Below are 5,774 nucleotides of genomic sequence, written 5' to 3'. Positions count from 1 at the left end.
TTTTTTTTTTTTTTTTAAAGATTTTTTATTTATTTATTTGAGAGAGAGAGAATGAGAGACAGAGAGCATGAGAGGGAGGAGGGTCAGAGGGAGAAGCAGACTCCCTGCCAAGCAGGGAGCCCGATGCGGGACTCGATCCCGGGACTCCAGGATCATGACCTGAGCCGAAGGCAGTCGCTTAACCAACTGAGCCACCCAGGCGCCCCGAAAACCTCAACACTTTTTTAAAAGTACCAGTAACAGAGATGATTCTCTGTAATTGCCTGGCGTTGAAACTAGAAACAAGTGAAAAAACTGAAGGACAAACAACCATGTGGAAATTTTACAGCTCCCTCTTGAGTAAGGTTTGGATCTAAAAGCCACTGGAACCAATGTGCAGCTCAGAAAACTAGAGATGGGAAATGAAACCCAAGGAAAGCAGAGAAACAGAAACAAGATCAAAACAAATTGAAATATCTTAAAAGTCAGAAACTCTGAATGTTTTGATGCCAAAGTCCAAGAGCTAATTATGTGATGCTCTTCTTCCCTCCCTTCTTCCTTCCTTCCTTCCTCCCTGTCTTCCTTCCTTCCTTCCTTCCTTCGAGAATGTTCAGAGCTGCCTTTCAGAGATTGGTACAAGAGGTGGAGGGAAGAGTAGTGCCTCTGGGGAGGGGCCCAGCCTCCCTGGGAATATTGCCGGAGCAGCCCTGGCCGAGATCTGCCCTCTGCAGCTGTCTTAGGGGTCCCTCAGCTCAAGGATGAAACTAGAATAGCCCACTTAGCCCTAGGTCATCTGTAATCAGAAAGAGGCCTCCACCCCACCCCATCCAACCTCCTGTCAGGAGGGAAGTGGGCGCCGGTGGTTGTAGTCAGGAGCCATAGAGGTGAGGGGTGGGGCGGGGGACTCAGGGAGAGGCTGGGGCCCCCCTCCTCTTCCCGGAGGGATCTCCAGGAAGCCTGGGCAGAGCTGGGGTCCCAAGGCTGGCCCTTCTCCTGGAAAACAAGCACGGCTCATAGCTAAGGGAGGAGGCTGGACGTCAGGATCCACACAACGCTGGGAACAGTCCCTCCAGAGCAGCAGGACGAGGCCCCTCAGAAGTGACCTCACCTGCCTGGGCCTCAGCTTCCTGCTCTGCAACCTGGGGATGGGAATCGGCTTCTCAGGCCACCATGACTGGCTCAGCAGTTGCAGCCGTGGCTTGTGAAGACTGGGACGCCTCCCAGCCCCCGTGTCCCAGGGCCATCCTGCGGGGTCTCCACAAACACCCCAGAGGTGGCCCCTTCAACCTTGGTAAGAGGAGGGGAGCCCTGCTTTTAGGTGGCCGAGAACAGACCTGGGCTTTCCTGAGAGTCCCCCCCCGACCCTCACCTGGATTCAGTGCATGCCAGCCTTGCCCTCCTGACCTGCTCAGCCCAGGGCATGACCACCCGGCCCATCCTATCTTGCAAAGCATTCCCACGCTATTTTCATGGAACCTCTGACCCAAGCCAGGCACACATGATAGTTATATTTTCAGAATAAAGAACCAAAGTTCCCTCCAGAAAGTTCGTGCTGAGTCACGCTGTATTTGGGGATGCCCCTTTACACTGAGGCCAGCTCTGGAGTTTAAGAACTTTTTAATTTTCAGCTATTTGCCAAAATACAATATTGCATTTTTTAAAGTTTTTTTATTTCTTGAAACGTGGAGATGAGCACCTTTCATTTCTTGTGGTTTTTCCTATTTATTTGATGACATCTGTTTACTCCTGTCCTTATAGTTTGCCCATTTACTACTGGGTTTTATTGCTTCTTACCAATCTGATTCCATTCTATCGAAATTGCCAATATTTTTCATTTGTCACATCTTTTACCTTTGTGTTTTCTCCCCCCATGCACGAAAGTCTCATTTTTATGAAATCAGATTTGGCAAGTTATTTCCCTTACAACTTCTGAGTTTCACACTGTCCTGTGAGAGCCGCATCAAATGGCTCTTGAGCAACCACCTTATTTTAGGGGATGCCCAGCACCCTCCTTGATGCAGATGCTGGGGTTGTGAATTCTCCCATTTCCTGGGGTTGTTTTCTGCTTCCCACTGAGCTATTTACTTAACCCACATTTTTCTGCCTTCAGGGCTGCCGTGAATTGCACCCAGAACACAACCCCTTTTCTTTACTTCCTCAAAACCTCTCTTATGAAGGTATCATGGTAAGAAAGCAGGAGACTTCACAGCCCAGGGACCAGGTGTCTGTTATACTCCTTTTTTTTTTTTTTTTTTGCTTTTTTCAGATATAATGGACATGCAACATTGTGTAAGTTTAAGGTGTACAACATGCTGATTTGATACATCTATACATTGCAAAGTGATAACCACTGTAGAGTTAGCTGATGCCTCCAACACATCCCATAATTACCGTTTCCATGATTGTGGTGAGAACATTTAAGATTTAGTCTCTTAGCAACTTCCAAGGACATGATGCAGTATTACTAGCTATAATCACCCTGTTGCACAATAGATCCCTAGAACATACTCATCTTTTAACTGCAAGTTTGTACCGTTTGACCAACATCTCCCCATTTCCCCCACCCCACAGCCACTGGTAACCACTCTTCTGTTTCTACGAGTTTGGTGTTTTAAGATTCCACATAAAGTGGGCGCCTGGGTGGCTCAATTGGTTAAGCGACTGCCTTCGGCTCAGGTCATGATCCTGGAGTCCCGGGATCGAGTCCCGCATCGGGCTCCCTGCTTGGCAGGGAGTCTGCTTCTCCCTCTCCCACTCCCCCCTCTCGTGCTCTTTCTCTCTCTCACTCTCTCTCTCAAATAAATAAATAAAATCTTTAAAAAAAAAAGATTCCACATAAAGTGATATCATAGAGCATTTGTCTTTGTCTACCTTTCTTTAAAAAAAAAAAGATTTTATTTAAAAAAAAGATTTTATTTGAGAGAGTGCATGAGTAGGGGTTGAGGGAGAGGGAGAGAGAAAGAATCTCAAGGAGACTCCCTGCTGAGCAGGGAACCCCATGTGGGGCTCCATCTCAGGATCCCGAGATCATGACCTGAGTCAAAATCAAGAGTTGGATGCTTAACCAACTGAGCCACCCAGGCACCTCTGCCTGACTTAGCATAATGCCCTCAAGGTTCATCCAAGTTGTTGCAAAACGGTAGGATGTCCTTCTTTTTCATGGCGGAATAATATTCCATTGTATATCTGTAACACATCTTCTTTATCCATTTGTCTATTGATGGACACTTAGGTTGTTTCCATATCTTGGCTATTGTGTCACACTACTTCTTACACTGTATCTGGGTCACACGTACTCCAGGGAATTTGTCACAGGCAAAAATTTCTTCTAAAGTTCCCACCCCAAGCCTTTCACCCCAACCAATCACTGCCCAGATGCTAATTCTTTTCTAATTCTCATTTCTCTACTCCTCCATCCTCTGCCAACTCCAAAACTCCTTTCAGACCAAGGTCCCTCCTCTCCATCCTCAATTTATATCTCCTGAGTGCCTCCCCGCCCAATGTCACCTTCCTCTGGCATCTCTGTGGAAAATGGGGTTTGTCACCTTGTTGTCATCCCATGTCCACATCTAGTGTTGAAAGATTAAAATGCCAAGTGACTATTGTAGAAGTCCTCACAGTCACAGCACTACACTTTAATGAGTGCTTAAAAAAAAATTCTGCTGAATAATTCTAATTTATATCTCTGGGCACCTGAGCCTGGCACAGAACCTGCCAGAGGGCAAGTAGGATCCTCATCTCTTCCAAAATCCCTTTGCTAAGGGGGGCTCCGGGGGCAAGAGAGAATCCATTCTCTGCTATGACCACCTTGAGCTCCCTCTTTGTTTCAAGCCCTGCACTGGATCCAGGTATGAAGTGGCAAACAGAGCAGACAAGGTAAGACCTCAAGAATTCCAAGTCCTGTGGGGGCAACAGGCATGAACAAGCAAGCACTGACATCCATAAATCATGACAGCCTTTGAAGCCCAGTAGCAGATAAAGATGGCAGTGGGTGTGATTTATGGAGGATGTTTGAGAGTGTCTTTCTGGAGGGTGACTTGTAAACTGAGGTTGGAAGGACTCAGAGGGTAGGTGTGGAAGGAGTCGTGAGGGGGTTGGCCCCAAAGAGGTTTAAACAAGGAAATTCATATTTATACTTGTGTTAGACACTGAACAAGAAACTAAAAATGGGAGGACAAACAGGAGGATACCAAGGAAGGGGCTTTTCAGAAAGACAGAAATTTCATCTGAAACCTAAGGGATGAGACAGAGCATCCATTTAAAGACAGGAGAAGAGTATCACATAGAATGACATGTGCAAAGGTCCTGAGGTGAGAATGAACTGGGCCTGTTTGAGGAAACCATAGAAGCTGGGGAGTCTGGACTGTGGAGGCAGGGAGTGGAGCCCAGAATGAGGGCGGACAGATGGACACTGGGCAGGCACATGGGACAGTGACAGCTTAGTCACGCACCCTGAACTTTATTCAGCATGCATTAGAGGTACCAATGGATTACAAGTTGGGGTGGAGGATATGGCTGTATTTACATCTTCTTAATGCCTCTCCTTCCTTTTCCCAGCCACCACCCATCTCCGCACGCTGAAGTCACTGGACCTCTGAGGCCTCCCATCATCCAACCCACTGGTATCATTTCCCATGGGTGAGCCCTCCCTGGCCCCAGACACACCGTCTTCACTTGGCTTCCAAGGACACCCCACTGTCCTTGGTAGGCTTTCCTCCTACCCACTGGCTTCCCTACCCATGTCCTTCACCACTTCCACAACACTGTGACCCTTGAAGGCTTCGTGGCTCAGAAGTGGCTGTCCTTCTTGCTCTCACTCAGCATTTGGCCTCTGATGCCCATAAAGCCCATTCCTTCACCACCTTCCCTCTCAGGCAAGCATTCCAATGTTTCACGGGTGTCTTTCTGTTCTTACGAAACAGGGATTATATGCCAGGAAAAGCAGGTCACTGCATGGTCCTGTAGTGGCTGCTCAAGTCACAGATCCTGTCTCATGCAAGCCTGTGGCCTTTGGCTTTCTCCGCCTCTCTGCCACATTCCCAGGTCTCGGCCGCACTTCTGCCCTTCCCGGCACCCGGACCAGCCCGTCTCAAAGCCTCCTCACGCGGCTTACCCCTCAGCCTGGACCTGGCTGTTTCTTCGGAACGGGGTCCTCTCCCCACAGCCTGCTTGTAGGACACAGTGCAGGAAGTGCCCCCCCGCCAAGGACTGTCTTTCCAGGGGCTTCTGCTCCCACAGTCTGCTAATACAAATGTCACCTGTTAATTCTCCTCACCGAGTGTGTGAAAGGGAGATGTGCCCCTTTAAACCTGTTTAAAGGTCTGGCTCATCTCTCTGCAGACCAAAACCCTCCTTCACTCCCTTCATTTGACTTCAGTGATTTAGCCAACGGACAATATGGCCTGAGTGCTCCCCTCATGACAGTCTTGCTGCAGATAATCTGCAGGGAGGGCACCAGGCCGCAGGGTGGTAGCACGTGGTGATGGAGCGCTTGGGAGACTGGGGAGCCCCTTGCCAGCCGGGTGCCTGGGTCACGTTCCTCACCCTCTGGGCCTCAGGTTCTCCCCATGAAACTCAGCGGGGTGTGGTGAGGAATAATTACAGGAATGTGGTGACAACGCAGTCGCTGGGGATGTGGAAGCCTTAATCTATGCCGGAGAAGCCCACACAGACAGGAACAGGGGGCCCTGGGTGGGGGAACACAGAGCACGGGGTACCCCCCTTAGCTCGGGCCTGGGGGATGCTCCTCAGAGGTGGGGTGTCTGGAGGTTTGCAGACAAAAATTAAGCATAGAG

The sequence above is a fragment of the Leptonychotes weddellii genome, chromosome 6 (assembly GCF_054177405.1).
Source record: "Leptonychotes weddellii isolate Sample4059 chromosome 6, ASM5417740v2, whole genome shotgun sequence".
In the NCBI taxonomy this organism is placed as follows: domain Eukaryota; kingdom Metazoa; phylum Chordata; class Mammalia; order Carnivora; family Phocidae; genus Leptonychotes; species Leptonychotes weddellii.
The sequence above is the reverse complement of the archived record's forward strand: the minus strand, read 5'-3'. Positions refer to the sequence as shown.